At 51.0% G+C, this 21,131-nt stretch overlaps 1 long non-coding RNA gene across 2 annotated transcripts; it reads right to left on the reverse strand.

Moving 5' to 3' along the window:
• Positions 1 to 8,398: 8,398 nt before the first annotated feature.
• Positions 8,399 to 9,762, reverse strand: LOC116583018. Of its 2 annotated transcripts, XR_004282585.1 has the most exons (4): positions 9,728 to 9,762; positions 9,442 to 9,613; positions 9,018 to 9,308; positions 8,399 to 8,577 (listed from the first exon to the last, which is right to left on the reverse strand). It is a non-coding gene; the product is annotated as an uncharacterized LOC116583018 (long non-coding RNA). The 2 variants fall into 2 exon arrangements; XR_004282584.1 differs by having other exon boundaries at positions 8,399 to 9,308.
• Between the last annotated feature and the right edge of the window lie 11,369 nt (positions 9,763 to 21,131).

Raw genomic sequence — 21,131 nt, forward strand, 5'->3', positions numbered from 1 at the left:
TCTCTTCGTCGGGAATACACAAATCCCTTCCTACCAGCTATACAACCCCTGATCGGTGAAAAGTCAGCTTGTGGGGGCACCTGGGTGGCCCAGTCGTTAAGCGTCTGCCTTTGGCTTGGGTCATGATCCCAGGGTCCTAGGATCGAGCCCCACATCAGGCTCCCTGCTCTGTGGGAAGCCTACTTCTTCCACTCCCCCTGCTTGTGTTCCCTCTCTCACTGTGTCTCTCTCTGTCAAATAAACAAATAAAATCTTAAAAAAAAAAAGTAAAGTCAGCTTTTGTCACCTCCTCCTGGCAGGCTTTAATGGAATCCCCAACAAAAGCCAGCCTCTGTGCTCCTAGAGCATGCTATCTTGCTTATCACGGAATCATTTCCTCTCAACAAATATGCACAGGTTTTCTAATGTGTTTTAGGTATGGTGCTAGCCACTAGTGATATGAAAGTGGAAGGAAAAAATATCAATAGGCACGTCCCCTCCCTGGCATCCAGGCAGGTTTGCAACTGCTTCAACCAATAAAATTCCAAAGTAGGCAAGAGAAGGCCACAGAGTTTCTGCTTGGTTCCCACAAATGCTCATGCTGGAGCCCTGAACAGCCATGCGAGGAGTCTAACTAGCCCAAGGCCACCATGCTGTGAGAAAGCCCAAACAGCGAGAGAAGCCCCATGTCTGTGCTCTGGCCAGCTGTCCCAGATGAACCAAGGCTTTGAGTCACCGCAGCACAGGTGCCAAAATCCTCCAGAAAAGTCCAGGGCCAAGTGGCCGGTCACCACCAGGCTTTATGTCTTCTCAGCGGAGACTACAGTCACAGTGGAACAGAAGCAAGCTTTTTGTGCCCTGACTGTACTCCTAACTCCTAGAGCCCGTGAGTGTAATAAAGTCCTCATTTCAGGCCCCTAACTTTTGCAGTGGTTCGTTATGCAGCAGGAGTAGCAGAAACACACTGAGTTGTGAACAATGAGAAATGACAGACAGGCAAAGAGCTGGGCGTGAAGAGCCCAGCACATGCAAATGTCCTGAGGCGAGACCAGGCTTGGCCTCTTGAGAAATAAGAAGCCCCTTATCACAGGCTGTGTAGAAGAGTCAGCATTTTATTCTAAGTGTTACAGGAAGTCATTTGGGGGGTTTGAGCAGGTCAGAAACAAGGTGATGTATGCTTTAAAAAGACTCTGCAAACATGCCAAGTGTTGCTAACATATGGAGCAACTGGAACTCTCGTCCACTGCTGATGGGAGCCTACATCTTCTAAGAAAGAAATGCCATTTTGGGGGTCAGGCAAATGGTCCAGTGTGGTCCCCAGAAAACCCTGGCTGTGAGGGGCAGGCTACCATCCCCAGCTACTCCCTCAGCTCTGTCCCAGTGCTCATGGTGCTTCTCCCACTTCCCTCAGAACCTCCAAACTTCCCCCCCAGGCCATCAGTGGGGCCAAGTGGTCTGCCTTTCCCTCACCTTCCCGCCTTCCCCCACACCTTCTCCCTCACCAGTAGCCCAGGTGAGTAGCTTCGACCTTCACCTCTCGGCTTTGGTTGCTCACCTGGACTATGGCAATAGTCTCCTCCTGAGTCTGCCTGCTTCTACCCTTAACGCAATTCCTGGTCTCCGTACAGCAGCCTGGGGGAGTTCTGTAAATAACCTTGTATTTGAAGCAAAATGTTCACAAAGAACAGTACCCATGTCATAAGCGTATGCCTTGGCAGCATCTCGCAAAACGAACTTACACTCATGTCGTCAGAGTCCCAATCAAGAAGCCAAGGAACATGACTGGCAGTCCAAAAGCTACCTGTGGCCTCTTCCAGTGACTACCCTGCGTCCCCAAGGGTAACCATTGTCCTAGCTTCCAACAGCCTAAATTAGTTCAGCCTGTCAATTTATTGACCCATTCTACTGCTAATAGGCACTTGTGTAGTTTTTGAGTTATTTTGTTTATTTGTTTGTTTGTCTGTTTTATAGGTAGGGCTGTAATCATATATTGACCCTGAGGGAAACTTTCTTGAGGCATAAGGTGACACATGGCAGAAAAGAGCCAAGAGACTGGCAGATAAATGGAGTTGGAGCCCTGATCACATCACACCTGAAGCCCATCCAACTGTCACATTAGTCAGTTACTGAAATCATTATATCCCTTTATTGTTGAAGCCAGGTTGAACTGGATTTTCCATCATGTGCAGTGGAAATCATTCTAACTGCTTCATTAGGCTAAGAAGGAAATGGCCTTGAGGAGGTGGAAGGAATGCTGTAAAAGCATGTATAGGATTGGAAGATGTGAAGAGCCTTCGATCAAGGCAAACAGGAAAAAGGGTATGTGGGTTCATTCCAAGACCAGAGCACCACTAGGAAGGGTGAAAATTTGAATTATAGTTTAGTAAATATTCACCCCCATCCCTCTCCCTCTGTGGTTTAGAGTATACTACTGCCTCTCCCCAGTTGATGGTGTGCTGGACCACGTGATTTTGTTTGGCCAATGAGATGTTGGCAAATTCTGTGAGAAAGGACTTAAAATGTGCTGGGGTGGCCAAGTTTGGCCTCTTGTGCTTCTGTCGTCACCATGAGAAAAAGGTGCTCCAGGTAGCCCAACGGTCCGACAAGGATACACACGGTGCAGATCTGAATCCAACCTGAATGCTGTAGATCTGGGGAGTGGTTTGTTACACAGCAGGATTACAATAGCTGACTGATACATAAGGCAAGAGGAAGTATCTAGAAGAACAGGAGAATTTCACCTAGGAGGGTAGATTCGTTTGCTAGGGCTGCTGGAACAAAGTTACCACATGCTGTGTGGCTTAAATAACAGAAATGTGTTATTTCACAGTTCTGGAAGCTAGAAGTTTGGTCACAGAGTCAGCAGGGTTGGTTCCTTCTGAGAGCTGTGAGGGAATGTGTTCCAGGCCTCTTGGCTTGTAGAAGGCCATCTTCTCCCTATGTGTTCACATCCTCTTCACCCTGTGTGTGTCTGTCTCTACCCAAATTTCCTCTCTCTATGAGAACACCAGGCATATTGGATTGGGGACCCACCCTAATAACCTCACTTTAACCTGATGACCTACATAAAAACCCATTTCCAGGGGCGCCTGGGTGGCTCAGTTGTTAAGCGTCTGCCTTCCGCTCGGGTCATGATCCCACGGTCCTTGGATCAAGCCCTGCATCGGGCTCCCTGCTCAGCGGGAAGCCTGCTTCTCCCTCTCCTGCTTCCCCTGCTTGTGTTCCCTCTCTCACTGTCTCTCTCTCTGTCAAATAAATAAATAAAATCTTCAAAAAAAAATAGAAAATATAAAAACAAATAAAGAAAACTAAATCAACTATATGTCCAGACATAAGCACTGGTAACAATTTTATGTCTTTTCTATCCACCTTTTATACCTTTTTTTTTTTTTTTACTAATGAGATTCTATTGAATATACAGTACAAAGCATTATAGAACAATCAGTTCTCCAAAAACGTGATGTTACCATTCTATTTTGTTTCCCTCACTTTTTTTTTTTTTTTCTAATTTAACAATACCATGTAACCACTGTGGAAAATTTGGAAACTACCAGAAAAGCACAGAAAAAGAAATATAAATGACCTCTAATTGCAAGCCGAGGATTTTCCACGGGTAGCAAAGCCCCATGTTCCTTTTCAGAATTGTTTTTCCGCACACATTGCGCAGCAGTGGTTTCTGATAAGATCACCCCACCACATTCCCAGGTACTCTCTACCCAGAAGGGGGAAAGGTATTTCTGGTGGGACCTCTCCCCCAAACCCCCCCCCAAGCTGCTGAACTCGAAGGGCAGCCTCTGGGGTGGGAAGGCTCCGTGGGGGTCTGGCTAGAGGCGGTTGGCTGGGGGGGGGCATTGGGGGGGCCACCCCCACCCGCACCCCCACCTACCCCAGGCCCCAGGGCCTTTTGTGTGCCCCAGGCCTCCCGCGAAGCCGCAGAGGCCTGGTGTACTTTTGTAACCTGATCACCTTCATCCCTGCGTCCCTGCAGGTTTCCTTAACAAGGCCAAATTTATGTCCCCCAAAGGGAACCCAAGCTGTGGAGCTGTCCTCTTCCCCTGCCCGGAGCCCACCCACCACCGCCGCCACCACCACCCGCCCCCTGCCAAAGCCACAGGGCATTCAGGGGGTCGGGTGGGCTTTGATAATACCGATCAAAGATCAAACCGAAGCCGTCCCTGGTGTCTGGTCGGAAACTCCACCTCTCTGAGCTCTGGGGACACAAGACAGGGAATCATAAACAGGAAGCATTGCCACTGTGCCTAGTGGAAGGCAAGTGGGGCTGCTGGATGAATTCAAGTTTGCAAAATCCAGAGCCACTGGGTGAATGTTTGGGGCCACCCTGGTGGGTGGGTCGTGGTGTTGTCAGGGGGCTTCCAGTTGTCATTTCTACCTGGATGGCGTGAGGTCAGGGTGAAGGCGGGGGGTTGTGATGCTCGGCTCTGCCCCCCAACCAGGGGAGGTAGGTGGGCAGTGCCAACATCCAAACATGTCCGAAACGGGGGTAACCCCACCCCGAAAGCCCAGGATAAATCTTTGGTGGCAGGAAGCTGGCCCCCAGCCCAGAGCCACGGGAAGAGCTAGCTGAAGCCACCACAGCTGTGACGAGGAAGGCCGTCCCGAACTCAAGCCTCCGGGAAATGCCTTCCTGGAGTCACAGAACACAGGAAAAATCAGTTTCCCGGCCTGCCATACAGTTCCTAGAACTCCGCCTCTCAGGAAGTGATACTTCCAGGAGCATTCCGCTCACTCCCCAACAGTGGGTGGGCAAAAAGTCTGGTGGTGACCGGAGGTGAAGAAGAGGGACATCATGGGAACAGCCCATGTTTCATGGGGAAAATTCCCGAAGGAGACATCCCTGATGGAGTGGGATGTGTTTGGACACCCGCCTCCAGCCACGCCTCTAGCCAAATCCCGCCCGACCAGCAGGATCCAGATTTGTCACCAGCTCCCTCCTGAAGCCACTCAGAGCGTAGAATCCAGGTATCAGAACCGCAAAAGATTTCAAGCATTGCCAGTCAAGGGTTTCTCAAAGTGTATGTTAGGAGAGCCAGTCAGATGTACAGAGGAGTTCCTTGGTCAGGTGACTCTGGGAAACACAGTGCAGTAGGGTACCATGGTGATCCCAATTCTTTGCCCCTCCGGGAATCGATGCCCTTTGCCAGGAAGCTCTGTAGTGTCCTCCCACTGCAGGCGGGGACACCTGTCCAGCCCTGGGCCTGTTGGCCAGTATCATGCTAGCAGGCCTGAGGGAAGGAGGCTTACAGTGAGCTGCCATGTTGAGGCTACTTCTCTTCAGCCATCACGAGAACGTGTTCAGGTAGCACGCGGGAGGAGGAGCTACCGGCGGGACAGAGCAGACCGGCCGGGGCCATCCCACACAGGACCAGCTTAGGTGGCCCTCCAGCCAGCCACCCCCAGACACGGGAGCGTGCCCAGCCAATCCCCAGCTGATTCTAGACCCGTGAGCCATATATATGGAATGTGGTAGGGCGTTGAGGTTTCATAGTGTTGTTGAAGCAAAAGACAACTGATACAACATTGCATACTAGAACTCTCCAGAGACAAGTCACAAAGCACTTTAGTTACAGTAAAGGCCCTGGGATATTCTATATAGTGGAGAAACCTGTTGAATTTTGCTGAATCCAACACTCCCAAACTCATTTGCTAATGGAACACTTTGTCCAAAGAAACACCTTAAGGAAGCAATGTTCTGAGAGATATACAGCAGGAAACACGAATGAAGGCATGCCCCTCATTTTATACATGAGAGAACCAGACCCAGAAAGGGGGCTGTCCTGGATTCTGGTCACAATTTCTTCTCTCGGGGAAAATGCCACTTGCTTCAGGCAACAGTGGCCTCTCCCTCTACTGAATTGAGGTCTGAACCACACATGTGAGTATTTGCTGTATGTTTTTTTCTGATTCAATGAAGTTTTATTGAGGACCTACTATGTGCAAACAACATAGGACTGTGTTTTCTTGGTGAAAGCCAAGCCTAGCACCAGGATCACCAAGAAAAGACAGAGTCCCTATCTTTAAGCAGTTTTTGGTCAAGTGGAGGTGGAAGGCTCAGAAAGAGATGCTGATGACCCAATGGGAGAAGAGCCATGAAGGGAAGTGTTGGGTGGTATTGGGCATGAGGGATAGGGAGGTGACATACATATCAGGGAAATCTTCCTGGAGGAGGTGACATGTGAACGGAGTCTTGAGGAATGAGTAGGAGTTACCTACATAAGGAAGATGAGCTCAAGGGGACAGAGTGGGATAATGGCATGGGCAAGAGCCTAGAGGCAGCAGGAGTGCAAGCGTGACTGAGCGGAGCTGTGCTGGTCAGGGGTCAGTGCCGAGACTAAAAGCCACTCCAGGTAGTTTAAACAGAAAGGGATTCCTGGGGTGCCTGGATGGTTCAGTGGGCTAAAGCCTCTGCCTTCAGCTTGGGTCATGATCCCAGGGTCCTGGGATTGAGCCCCACATCGGGCTCTCTGCTCAGCAGGGAGCCTGCTTCCTCCTCTCTCTGCCTGCCTGTCTACGTGTAATCTCTGTCTGTCAAATAAATAAATAAAATCTTTAAAAAAAAAAAAAAATATATATATATATAAACAGAAAGGATTCCTTATAGGGTGTTAAGAGGCTTACAGGGTTATTTGGAGGCCTGAAGAGACCCACACAATGCCGAGCTTCCAGAAGAGTCCCCGAAAGCCACCAGGACCAGCTTGAGAACCATGTGGCCTCAGCCACAATCCACATAAGCAAAAGGCGTGCTTCTCTCCCTCTTTAACTGAGATCCGAAGTCAAATTTTACACAAGAGCATCCAATCGGCTAACCCTCATCGCAAGGAAGTCTGCGCGATGTACCGTGTCGCTGTCTAACGCAGGGCAAAGTAGATGCCCAAAGTCAATCCAGCGTGTCTTTCCCAAAATGCACTTAAGGAAAACAAATTCAGCACATAGTTAGGACTGATATTCCCAGAAATATTCTTAGCTCTTATGGCTTCTTTTTTTCTGTCTCCCTCATGGCCCCTTGCCCCACTACAGAGCACGCCATAGGCGCTCATTAAAGACCTCCAAAAAGCCAGCCTCCTCGCTGCTTGATCTCTGGGGAGGGCAGGTCTCAAGATGGATAAAGGTAACCTTTTTTTTTTTTTTTTTTTTTTAGTCTTGCCTGGAATAAATTGCTACTTTCTTGAACACACAGAAGGATGTATTATTATGAAGGTGTTCTGTATTATTACCAAGAACAATTATTCAGAAGCCAGAAGCCTAGAGCTGACGAGGTTATATTCTCTGAGGAGAAATTCCAGAAACCATTACTCATTAACTTTTTTGCCCGTGAAAATAACCTTTTCCTTTCCCTGCGTGGCTTTCTACCCAAGGAAGGACTCAGCCCTCCGTGGTGGCACCACACTGGTGAGTCAATGACCGGGAAGGCGGTGGTCTCCACTCTGATGCCAAAGCCAGCAGGCAGTCACCGGATGGAGCCTCGCTGTGGTGCTCCAAGGAGGAGGACTCACAAAATGGCACGTGGGCTTGGGAACACCTCGCCCGTGTGTTTCCACCGAATTCCCACGATCACCCCTAGGAGTGAATCCCCCATCTGCCCAGGCTTTTCTGGTGGCCACAGGTCAGGTGGTATGGTGCTCTCCTCACTGTCCAACCAAACCCCTCGCACTCTGCCCTGATACCGGGAAGACGGGGCCTCTGGAATCAGACATCTGTCCAAACCCCACAGGAAGCGCGGCGGGCCTAATTAATTAATGTCTGTGGAACACCTGTACAGCCTCAAATGAGAGGTGCGAGGCGACCACAAGCCCAATTAATTAGCACCACTGATGGAGGCTTCCGTCCCCCCTCCTCTTCCATTCCAGCCGCCTTGCCCTGTCTCAGGGCAAAGTCAGGCCGGTGGTGGTGACGGGGCCACTGAGAGGCCAGAAGAGGATCCCACACCACAGGGCCGGCCACCAGCCCTTGGCATTCCCTGGACATTTTCTGGACACGACCTTTTTCCTCAGAGACAATGGCTGTCTTCCTCAGAGCCTCTGAGCTTCTTCCTCAGATTAAATTCCTTCTCCCTCAGATGGGAGTATGAGCACCAAGCCAGGCCACTGACCTCAAACTCCCGCCCCTGCTCGAAGCGGCCTGGGTCTCCTGAAAACGTCCGCAGAGGCCAAGCCCTCCAAGGGCGGCGCTTCCGCTCCCCGCGGATAAACGCCAAGTTCTGACACCTACTGAGTTCTCTGCTTCCGACCTTCTCTTTTTCTCCTCCACTCTCCGCTGTCACGGCTCAAGGGGAGGGCAGGAAGGGAAAGGAGAAAATGGACATGAGGTTGGGGGAAGGAATGTTTTATTAAAGCAAAGCACGTATGCAATCATCCATCAATGGAGCGTGGGAAATCAAACGGGGGCCTATTTCACATCGGATTCCTTGTACCTTTTATTACGTAAAAGATTGCTGCGTGTCTAATTGTCCAGCACAGACTTCAGCCGGTCCAGCTCCCTGCGCGTAAGTTCAAGGCTGCCGTGATGTTCCTTGGCTCATGGGTCACCAGAGTTCAGCAGGCCTGGCGGCTAGCACAGCTGGGACCTGGGGCATCAGGGAAGCTGGAGGCGAGAGCACGAGGCGAGAGCGGTAAGGTCAGGGTCTGTGCGACCCGGGTGTGCATGGCACTGACGTCACTACCCCTCCCCAAAACCAGTCTGAGGCCTCCTCGCCCGGAAAAGGGGGGTACCATTCAGCTCATAAGAAAGCTGTAAGGCTCAGGGAGCGGGGGCTGAGCTGACGAGGTGTTGGGTTGTACGTGAGCTCTCCTCAGGGCAACACTTCCATGCACAGGGACCCCTAGTCCCCCTTCTCTTTTGGCCACAAGCCTCTCTCCTCCTCAGGTTCCCCACCCCCCGCCCCGCATCCACCTCCTGTTTTTCCCTCCGCCACCAGCTGTTTTCCTGTCACCGGGGAGGATGAGGACAAGCCTGGAGCCGCGCACAGTGGCCCAGGCAGGCACTCCTGCCCCTCTGGGTGACAAGAGGGTTGTTTTCCTTACCTCTCCTGACCTCAGAGAGCAGGGGCCTCCGGCCACATGGCTCGGGCAGGGGAAGGGCCTGGGCCTGCTGGCCTTGCAGGCTGGGGAGAGACACGCTCAGAAATACCAAGAAAGGAACTGTCAGCCTTCATTATTAATCCCCAGTGTTAATATTTAATGTCAGAAAACTGCAACTCCCTTCTCCGCACAGGTCACGCCAGCCAGAACTCTTCTGTCTCCGTCCTCACAGCCGCACGCCAAGACCAGCAGAGCAGTCCAGGTTGAGTTCAAACGCGAGGTGCGAAGTGAATTCTAAAAAAACAAAAGTAAAACGACATAAGACTAAGAAACTATTTCACGGCTCTTGAAATCAACCTTGCTCTTTAAACGTCTCTAGAACTACGCGTTGGAGCGCCAGAAAGTTTCGAAACGAGGCCAAGCTTACGTGTAACCTTTAAGCTAGAGAAGGGTTTTGATCTGCGCAGGGTTTTCGTGCTGTTGACGTCGCAGACAGATTTCTTAATGGACATCCCGAGATGAATTCAGGGATGGAGCGCTGGGCTGGCTCTGTTCAGCAGAACATGAGACTCTTGATCTCAGGGTCGTGAGTTCAAGCCCTACATTGAGCACAGAGTTTACTTTAAAAGAAACTACCCCCCCCAAAAAAGGATGAATTCATGGAATTGAAAAAACAGGAATATCTGCCATCGAGGCAACCGATTAACTCTTACCAACCAAAACCAGCTTGTTTCTGGGGCGCCTGGCCGGCTCCGTGGGTTAAGCAGCTGACTCTTCATCTCAGCTCATGTTTCAGTTTCAGGGTTGTGAGTTCAAGCCCCACGTTGGGCTCCATGCTGGGCATGGTGACTACTTTAAAAAAGAAAAAAAAAAAAAGGTTGTTTCTCAACCCGGGTCACACTGTCAGTATCTGGGGAAGGACAGTCCTTTATTGCACAGGGCTGTCCCACACAATATCCCTGCCCATTCACCCCGTATGGGCCCCTGATGTCGTGATCCTCAAAAACACCGTTTCCAAACCCCCCTAGGTGGTAGGCAGTGCAGCTCTGGGTTGGGAGCCCCTGATCCAGGTGCACGGGGCTCTCAACGTGGGATTTTCAGTGGGCAATGAAGGCAACAGGGTCTGGGTCTTGCCTCTACAAGGTGAGCTGCAGGGTATCTTGCTCTGGTGCCCACCCCACTGAGACACCAAGCCCACCAGCCCGACCCCAGGGCAGTGGCCTCCGCCCTTCTTGGCCCAGAGTGGGCTGCCACTTCCATCAGCGGTTGGGGAGTGGCTGCGGTATGCAAAGCTTTCATCTCTAGAACTTCAAAGAACAGCCTCGAAAAAAAGCCCAGGGCACAATTTTCCAGGATCCAGGAAACCAGATGAGTCACCTGTGCCTTCCTCAGCTGGAACCACATCTACCAGGCCCACACCTCACCTTGCCACCAACAACTAGCAGGCTTTCTTAAAGGTCCTATTACACCCAGAGCCAGGTTCCTGACTTGGTCAGGAAAGTCATTTCGAAGGATAGAAAGAGAAGATGAGGGGCGCCTGGGTGGCTCAGTGGGTTAAGCCTCTGCCTTCAGCTCAGGTCATGATCTCAGGGTCCTGGGATCGAGCCCCACATCGGGCTCTCTACTCAGCATGGAGCCTGCTTCCCCCTCTCTCTCTGCCTGCCTCTCTGCCTACTTGTGATCTCTGTCTGTCAAATAAATAAATAAAATCTTTAAAAAAAAAAAAGAAAGAAAGAGAAGATGACTGAATTTCAAGGGACTCTTCTCCCTACTTTGTTGTCTATAGGACTTTATAGAGAAATGATTTATATCCAGTAAAATGCAGACATCTCAAGTGTGCAGCTTGACAAATTTTTACAAATGTACACACTCAGGATACCTAGGTGGCTCAGTCGGTTAAGTGTCTGCCTTCAGCTGAGGTCATGATCCCGGAGTCCTGGGATGGAGCCCAGAGTTGCGCTCCCTGCTCAATGAGAAATCTGCTTCTCCCTCTGCCTGCTCCCCACTTATGCTCTCTTGCTCTCCCTCTCTCTCAAATAAATAAATAAAATACTTTTAAAAATGTACACAGCCACATTCCTTATGGAGTCTTAAGGTACATAAAAATGAAATTTTTAAAAAGATTTTATTTATTTATTTATCACAAGTAGGCAGAGTGGCAGGCAGGTGGGGGGGAGCAGGCTCCCCACTGAGCAGAGAGCCCGATACAGGGCTCGATCCCAGGACACTGAGATCATGACCTGAGCAGAAAGCAGAGGCTTTAACCCACTGAGCCACGCAGGCGCCCCATAAAAATGAAATTTTAATTAAAACACACACACACACACACAAGCTGGGATAGATGACACCAGATATCGGCAAGGAGGTAGAGCTGTGTCTGATTGGACTGGAAACTGGTACAACCACTTTGGAAAATGTTTTTTTAACAAAGTTGAACAGAAACTTACCAGATGACCTAAGCATTCCTCTCCCGGATGCCTCCCTGGGAAAGATGGAAATACAGGCACACAAACGTTCATGGCAGATTCATCCGTAAGAACCAAAAACTGGAAACAACCCAAATATCCACAAACGGATGAGTGGTTAAACAAATTGTGGTATATCCGCACGGTGGGGTACAACTCATCAGTAAAGGGAACAAATACGCAAGACGAATAAATCTGAAAATAATCACGCCGAGTAAAAGAAGCCAGAGAGTGCATACTGCATGTTTCCATTTATATTAAATTCTAGAAAATGCAAGCTAGTCTACAGTGACAGGAAGCAGATCAGCTGTTGCCTGGGGATGGGGAACAGGGAGAGGCAGGCAGGAGGGATCACAGGGGGGCACGGAGAAACCTTGGGGGGCAGTGGATATATTCATGATCTTGATTACAGTGATGGTTTCATGGGTGGACGCATATGTCAAAACCGATCAGATTGTATCATTTAAATACATGCAATTTATCGGATGTCAATTAGACCTCAAAAAAGCTGTGTTTTTTTTAAATGTGTGTTTCACTGTACAAAAATTATACTTCCTTATTTTAACGCTGGAATTCTCCACCACTCTCCCCTCGGAACACAATCACATACAAGTAGAGGCCATGAGGTTCCACATATCCTCTCGTCTTTGGGATCAGGCAGGAGAAATCCTACTTCAGGCTCAAGGCTGTATGGCTTAAGCGTGGCTCTTCCTTGTACCTGGGGCTGAAGGGCACGTCATAACCACACGATCCTTCCTGGGGTTAGCCAAGTACAAGGCACGCGTTTCTACCTTTTCCTCTCTCTGATGCTTCTGGTCCTCCTCCTTCTCGGGTGACTATTCACGGCTGGGGCACGGCAGGAACTCTACACCAGCAACCAAAATACTACACCGTGACAACTTCATCTCTTAATTACAGTAAACATTTACATAATGCGCGGGCCCAGCCAGTGCAGAAAGATTCGTTAATGCAGAAACATGCCCTTTAACCATCCCGTTTTATTACACAAACCCCCCAGGGACCTGAGCAGCCCACGATTTGCAAAAGATGATGCAGAAATTGGCTGAGATATTAAGCCCCTTTCCAGGTGCAATTAAAAGTGAGACAGAGAACCGCCTGCTCGCCCAGATAGATATTTTCTTCCTTCTGAATTCACACTGTAAGGATTCCGGGGACCTAGCTGCTGTCGGAATGCTAGCATTTGCCGGAGCCGGGGCTTTGCTTTTATTCTCTTCTTCCCCTTCGCCATTTCTGAATTGACAACCCGGCAGGTGTTGCTGGGAGGTCTAATATTTCCGCAGCCGTCCAAGCACAGGGGTTTATTCCAACATTATGAACATTCTGCTTGCTTCGAGCCTTTGATTCTTTCAAACAGACCCTCTCTGGAGAGACCAACTTTAATCACATTTCCTAGAGCCAAACCCAGCTGGCCTGGGGAGGGACAGCCCAGGCCAGGCTGAGAGCCGGTGAGGATGCACAGGGTAGCAGGGCCGGCTCCCTGCTAGCAAGAGGATTTAGGCCAGTGCACAAGGGGGGGGGGGGCAGATTTGGGGAAAAGTCAAACTTGAGCTTCCTCCCAGCTCCCCCCACCTCCTCTCCATCCCCAGCCTCTTCCTGGTTGTGTGAACTTGGGAAAGTGACTCTGGCTCTCTCTGTAAAGCAAGGACAATGGTTCCTCCTTTGCCAGGATGTGGCAGGCTTCAGGGAGGGGACTCTGTACAGAGTCTCCAGCAAGGTCAGGGCCACACACGCGAGGCTTGATGGCAGCTCAGATGTCCCGTTATTATTTTCCTACCACCGGTAGTATGATCGCCACACTTCTCAAACTTTAGGCAGCCGGAGGGATCTCTCATGCCCAGTCTCACGATGAAATGATACTCGAGTGCTCTTAAGCCATTTCTCCCTTAGTGACTGAAAAGAGGAGTTGTACATCAAATCAACCCACGAAAGCCACCTCCAGGGTTCCCACCCAGACTGGCAAGAAAGCACCTGGGCTGCGGCTGAGATTGGAAAGGGCAGCTCTGAGCAGTGTGCCATCCAGGGATGTACACAGCTACTGGGCGTGAGAGCAGCCAGCTGCGAGAGCATGGGGTAGACAGGCTGAGAACCAGGCTAGCCAGGAACCTAGAAGGAAGTTCAGAGTCCAGGAAGAGTGAGACCCCAAGGCCATCAAATTCATGTTAAATTTATTCATTTAGTCTTCATTACCACTCTACAAGACTAATAGTGTAAGGATCCCCATTTCACAGATGACTCAGCCGAGGCTCAGACAGGCTCATTAACTCACCCAAGTTCACAACGTCAGTAGGCGGCAGAATTGGAATTCGAATCCAGGGAGTGGGGCTGCGTGGCCCTCACATCCCCGAGCAGGTAATACCCGGGGTGGGGCATTGCAGGAGGCAGAGACTTGGTGGGGCTCGGGCCAGGACTTGAAGGATCGGATCAGACAGGGCAGGTAGGGAGAGAGGGGAGAGAGGCCAAAGGGCTTTGCAGGTGGAGGGCAAGAACTCGCACCAAGACTTAAGGCTGAAATGAAGGCCACATGGCTGGCTGGGAAGGATGGGAAAAAAAGAGTTCTTGTCATTCAGTGGGGGATGGAAAACTAGGGTGTCAGGGATAATTTTGACTACAAATTATGGAAAACACCTCCACTCAACCTGGCGTTGGTCCTTGGCTTTAAAACTCTTTGACCACAGCCCACAGTGAGAAATACCCTTTCCATTCTGGCTCTGTGCACGCTCAGCCGTACCACCAGACAAAAGTTTCACAAAGCACTAGGGGTCGTGATGTGCCCTGATATCTTCGATTCTCCTCTTCCTTCATCTAACTCATTGTTTTGTTTTGTTTCTATTATTGGTCGTGATGCACCCAGTTGATTTCATGGCTCTTTGATCGTTTCAGATCTACAGCAGGGAAAATGCTGGCTTGAACACCAAGAGAACTGATGATACCACGTGAGGGACACTCATCACCTCAGCAACATCCACAAGGACCTGAGTGCCCCCATCTGCCCACTCAGCTGGCCTCATGTCAGCCTCACACTCAGGCCGGTTTCTCTGGAGGTCATAATGTGCTTCTGGCCATCCTAGACAACACATTGTGGCAGACACAAGTCCAGAGGCAAAAACAGGCAGGCAAGGGGCACACGGGTGGCTTGTGGGTTAAGCAACTGACTCGTGATTTCAGCTGGGGTCATGATCTCAGGGTCCTGGGATCCAGTTCCGAGTTAGACTCCACACTCAGCAGGGAGTCTGCTTGTCTCCCTCACCCTCTGTCCCTCCCTATGCTCTCTCGCACTCTCTCTCTCTCTAAAATAAGTAAATAAATCTTTAAAAAGGAAAAAAAAAACACACACAGGCAAGACTCTGAGCATCTTCCTTAGGAATAAGTCAATATCAAGTCAGTATTTTTCAGAAGCCCCTAGGTCCCGCCCCCATCATGTCTCATTGGTTAGGACCAAGCCACAGGTCCGTTCCTGACCCAATCCCTAGCCAGATAAATAGATGGGCCACCCAGCAGGGTGACAGGCATCAGAGAGTGAGCCACCATGCCTTCCACATGCCCACAAGAGCAGGCCGTCATTAATGGATGCCAGCCAAGAACCACCAAATGGATCTCATGGGGTTTGCAGCAGAGGTGACGGGGTTCCATGTGGCCAAAGGAATGGGACCCAGAATGGCCACCCAGTGAGAATGCTGGGCTGTGGGAGTGGGGCACATGCTGTGGGAGTGGGGCACTCACTGCAAAGCAGGAGTTGGCAGTGACTCACTTCCCCCAGGGGCACCCCTACCAGTCCGAGGAGGCTGCCTGGAGGGCTAAGGACAGTACATGTGTTGAAGGGAGCACCGGGGCACCCGTCCCAGCCCTGCCTCTGGGGAAGATGTGGGGGGATACCTGCTTGAGTGTGGGTCTGGGGGCGTCTGAAGGGAGAAAGCCCCAGGGGCCAGGCCTGGAAAAGGGGCGGCAAGAAGCAAATTGAGTTTGAAGTGCAGCCAATCGGCAAGAAGGAACGTGGAAGCTGTAGGACTCTAAAAGGAGGATCCCAGGGCCAGAAGTTCATGTGTGTTTCAGTTGTCTATTGCCAAGCAACCAACCACCCCCACACTTGGCGGCTTAAAATAAATAACAATCACTTTACTTGCTCACAATTTTACAATTTGAGCATCAGCTGAGCTGGAAGGCCCATTTCCTAAAGAGCCAGCAAGTCGACGCAGGCTGCCGTCTGCCAGCTCGGAAATTCATTCTCCCAGGTCTGGAGGCCACGAGCCCCAAATCCAGGTGTTGGCAGGATTGGTTCCTTCTGGAAGCCCCAGAGGGAGAGTCTGTTCCAGGCCTCTCTCCTGGCTTCTGGGGCTTGGTGTTCCCCATCTTCCACTCTGCCACCCTGATCTCTGCTTCTGCTGTGACAAGCCATAGCTGTGTGCCTGTGTCCATGTTGTTCCTCCTTGAAAGCACACCTGCCATTGGATTGAAGAGCCACCGACTCCGGACCTCACCTTAACTTGATGACATTAGCCACCAGCCTGGCTCCAACAAGGTCCCGTCCGCCCGCTGGCAGTGGGGGCTGGTACTCCAATGTGTCTTTGCAGACGTTGGGGGGGTGGGGACGGCCCCGCCTCCCTGCCCCCTGCGAAGGGAATGACAAGGAAGCTGCAGCTACTTTGAAGCCACCACGATCTGCAGGATGCTAACAGGAAGGGAAATGAGGGCAGAGAAGGGAAAGGCGGTTGTTCCTGCAGGCCACTGGGTGGGACAGAGTCCCCCAGGGGACCTCCGGCAGACAGTGTAGAACACGCCCCTGAACTTGCCCCCAGCCAGCAATAAGGCAGCTGTGCTATTTGTCCGCTGATTCCCTCCTTCCCTGCTTTGTCGTGCTCTACGCTGCCCTGGGGAACCCCCACCCGCCCCACCCCAACCCCCACCCCCGGCAGGCAGGAAGAGTGTGCTGCCAGAAAAATCTCGGGGCAGAGAGTCATAGGTGTTTGCCGTGAGCAGCCTCCCAGAGCACGGACACCGGGGCTACTGGCAGGTGGGTGGGACCGCGAAAGAGTCTGCTGCCAAGGGCAGGTCAAGGCAAGCCTGCAGAAGGAGCAGAGCCGCCCTGCCTGCGCAAGCGCAACCTGATGGGTTAAGCCGCTGGGAAAAGGCCGAGGGGCACAGGGGTCGACATCCCTGAACCCCAGGGGCTGCTCCCGACGATTTGAATCAGACCAAGAGGAGCCAGTGAGGGAATATTATGGACTCCTCTTGGGTGAGCCGCTAGAGGCCAGGCTGAGGACAGATCTGCCACCAGGCCAAAGAGGGGCCTGGACTGTGTGGCCTCAGCCAGATCAGGGGCAAGCTCCAGGCTGAGCCATGGGGGAGCAGCTTATGGGCCCGGGACGCGGGAGGGAGGGGGCGACAGTGGGGAGAGGACCCTACCATTGCCATGCTTCATTCGGCTTTGCCCAGCCAAAACAGCAGCTCTGCTGACCCAGGCCTGGCAGGGGAGGCACGGGGGCGCCCACTGGGAGGGTAGAGGGGATGGGAAAGCAGGCCGAGTGGTTTCCCTCTCTGCTTTTCACCTTCCCTACCAGGCGCTCGTGGCCTGCGAAGCCGCCTGCAGAAAGCACAGCTATGAGTTTCTCATGAATGATTTTAAATGATTCTTGTTCTGTCCGTGGGGGGAAATCACGTATTGGAAATCCAGCAAAAGCGAAGCCAACTGAGGACTGCTCCGGAGGGCTGCTGAAGAGCAGACAGCGTGGCCACTGGCGTTCAAACAGCAAGGGGCCCTGTTGTGTCTGCTAGTGTTTGGTTGATGTTTGATTCCCTCTGGGACTTCTTATGCTTCTGGTCTTTTCCTTGGAAGGAAAAGTGGCCTGAGTCCGGACTTGAGGAGTCAGATGGCCTGGCTCAGCCGAATTCAGGGCTCTGACACCCAGCCATGGGCAGGGTGGTTTCCAGAAGCACAAATCTGGGTTTACCTCCTCCTGCCGTGAGTTCTTTTCCCCTCCGTGACCCAGAGTGGCCAGACCTTGGCGTCTCCAGCCTTTGGGCTTTGGTGGGCAGGGTCTTGGCTGAAGTTGCTGGGCACCCAGGAGCCAACCCCTCCCAGGCTTTTGTTTTCACCAGCAGCCAAAGCTGCAAAAGGATTATATGGGATCAGCCGTTCCCAGAGCCTGTTTTGTATACCGCTGGAGGTACACAGACCCATATTTTTTAATAATTATGGTTATGTATTTTGATGTGCTGGGAAAAAAAGAAATGGCACAATCAACCCATGACTTCATGAATATTATTGCTCAGGAGGAGGCTAAAGTATTTTGGCTGGTTTTTTTTTTTAAGATGATTTAAATTAAAAATGTGATGTTACTAATACCATAAGAAGTACAGAATACAGCCAACTTTTGTGGAAGGGCTACAGAAGGCGGCTGCGGTAGGTTGTCTTGGGTCGGGGAGGAGAATAAAGGGACGGGCTTCCCCTCCCTGCTCCAGCAATCCAAAAGGGTTTTAAAAATATATATCCTTTTAATATAATGGAAGAACAGGCACACAGCAGAACGTTACTACGTACAGACCATCAGAGAGGTTAAAATAAAAACCTCACACTCTCACCTCCCTGATATCACCGCCATTAACACCTAAGTGCACATCCGTCTTGGCTGCCTACAGCTGGGTAGCAAATGACCGAAACTTTGGCAGCTTAAAATCCCATCCATTTACTACCTGTCACCTCTGCAGGTCAGAAGTCCGGATGGACTTGGTTCTCTGCTCTGAGCCTCAAAAGACCAAAGTCAAGGTGTCAGCCAGGCTAGGTTTTTACTTGTAGGGTCTGGGGAAGAATCCACTCTCAAACTCATCTGGGTTATTACCAGAAGTCAGGTCCTTGTGGCTGCAGGACTGAGGTCTTCCCAAGTTCCTTTCCGGCTGTCCTCTGGTTCTTGCACGTATTCAAGCCAGAAACAGCCCATCTAAACCCTTCTCCTGGGACACCTGGGTTGCTCAGTGGGTTAAGGCCTCTGCCTTCAGCTCAGGTCATGATTCCAGGGTTCTGAGATAGAGCCCCACATCGGGCTCTCTGCTCAGCGGAGAAGGGGAAACCTGCCCCCCACCCCCCCGCCTACTTGTGATCTCTCTCTGTCAAATAAATAAATTAAATTAAAAAAAAATTTTAAGGGCACCTGGGTGGCTCAGTGGGTTAAGCCGCTGCCTTCGGCTCGGGTCATGATCTCAGGGTCCTGGGATCGAGTCCCGCATCGGGCTCTCTGCTCAGCAGGGAGTTTGCTTCCTCCTCTCTCTCTCTCTCTGCCTGCCTCTCTGCCTACTTGTGATCTCTCTCTGTCAAATAAATAAATAAAATCTTAAAAAAAAAAAACAAATAAAATCTTAAAAAAAAAAAAAAAAAATTTTAAACCCTTCACCTGCTTCGGATCTCTCTGACTTCTCCTTCTGCCTGCCTCTTTTGCCATGAGGCAGAGAAAACGCTCCACTTTTAAAGGGCTCTTGTGATCAGGTGAGGGATAATTTCTCAACTTTAAGGCCAACAACTGTACCTTATCACAGGACGTGATCACAGGAGTGAAATCTCCCTGGCACAGGAGCTGAGATCAGGGTGTGGATACCACTTACCACACTATCTTTCTACATTTCTCTCTGCACATATATATATATTTTTTTTTCTTTTTTATTTCTTTCTGCACATATATATTTTTAAAGACATATTTGTAAGGCACCTGGGTGGCTCAGGGGGTTCAGCACTCAGCTCTTGGTTTCATTGGCTCAGGTCATGATCTCAAGGTCCTGGGATAGAGCCCCTCTTTGGGCTCCCCGCTCACTGGGGGTCTGCTGGAGATTCTCTCCCTCTCACTCTCTCTCACTCTCCCTCTGGCCCTTTCCCTGCTCTCTCGCTTTATTTCAAGTAAATTCATAAATCTCAAAAAATAAAAAGAGAAAAAAAAAAAGGCATACTTGTATTCTAGATACAATAAGCAACCTGCTTTTTCCAGTCAAGGATCTCTACCTTTCCATTTCAGGAAATCTTCATCTCAACTAATACCCAGAACATACCTATAGCTCCTCAGCTCTGTGCATCAGTGTACCCACAAACGTTTTTGCAAACCAGTATCCAGTCGAGACCAGACTTCATCTGGTGATGTCACTTCAGTCTGCTTCTGTCTGGCAAGGTCCTTTTTTGAATGAACCTAACATATTGAAGGGCATAGGAGAGTCGTTCTGCATCATGTCCCACCTTCTAGAGCTATCCGGTGGCTTCATTGTGACACCATTTAGCTCGTTTTCCTATCCCCTGTATCTGCTCTCAGTTGGAGGTCAGACACTGGTGTGGCGGCAGATGTTTAACACCTGGGGCGTTGGCCCATTTCCATGGTGTAAATGCTTCCCCCGTGGCTGCTTTTAAGCTACCAACGTGACACCCCAAATTTTGAGTTAGAAGGAGATGCGCACCATCTGCCAGCTCAAACCAGTTCCGGCAGCCACTGCTTGAGGGATGGGCTAAGGTTTTGGGAGGGGAAGGAGGGCGGCGGAAGGCTGTCTAGAGAAAGACTCGAAGAGCTTTCCCACCCCTATCCCCCAAGACTGTGGAGGAGACAGGACAATGCGCTCCAGGGCCCCTCTTACCTCTAAGGGGAATGTCGGGGGTGGGGTGGGGGCGCCAGGAGGGGGTTTTGGTGAAGTGGATCTCGCAAGCTGTGGAGCGTGGCCAAGAAGCAAGCATGGCAGCTAACCCCCCTCCAATCACCCTGGCTCCTTGGGTGAGCTGCTCTCCTCGATGGCCGCAGACCCCCCGCAGGACTGAGCCCCAGCTGCCCACAGTGCTGAGTTCCCAGATAACCATGGCTTTATTGGTTTTCTTTCCTCCCCTTCCCGGGCTCATCTCTGCGCCCCTCTCCTGGGACTTCTTGAGACCACCTCTTCCATAAAGGGCTGGCCCTCCAAGCTGTGTGTCGGGGGCCTGCTTCCCAGACCCGAGCCGAGACCAGAGGAGGCAGCGAAATGGAATTGGCAGAAGGCTATTTCGAGGCTTTACGTTTTTTACAAAGGCACGTACTCATTTATTATTAATGCAATTAAAAATCAATTTTAAATAATAAATTTTTAAGAGGAAAAACTATAGCTAGAAGCCACGGAAGATTCTCGGAGAGAGGCCACAGCCTCGCTCCCTATCCGCTCGCCCTGACAGAGAACGCCACTGTCCCCCTGACCCTCATACCTCTCCCCGCACACCCCAGGATACGACCACAGCAGGTGATCATTTTCAGAGGAGCTAACATTTGTCGAGCAGCTACTCTGCAGAGCGCTTTGCCCAGATGATCTGTTTTACATACTAAGAGCACATGTATTTTTCTCCCCCCCCAAACTCCCTTTACTATAATCATGAAAGAACAAAAAAGGTATAAACCCACAATAAGGAAGGGGGGCGGGCAGGGTGTCGCCAGATGAGGGATTTCAACACCCTTCTGGGAGACAGAGAGCAGAAGGAAGGGTGGTGACAGGTGACACAGAGCAGAAAGAACCGCGGCTGGAATCCTCCCAGGCGGAGAAGCACAAAGAAGAGACTCCGGGCTGAGACTGCGCACCCCCTGCCCCCACCCAGGGCAGGAATGGGAACTGGGGCTGGAAACAGGATTGACTGAGGGTCTGCAAGCAGACC

This window comes from Mustela erminea, chromosome X (genome assembly GCF_009829155.1).
Source record: "Mustela erminea isolate mMusErm1 chromosome X, mMusErm1.Pri, whole genome shotgun sequence".
In the NCBI taxonomy this organism is placed as follows: domain Eukaryota; kingdom Metazoa; phylum Chordata; class Mammalia; order Carnivora; family Mustelidae; genus Mustela; species Mustela erminea.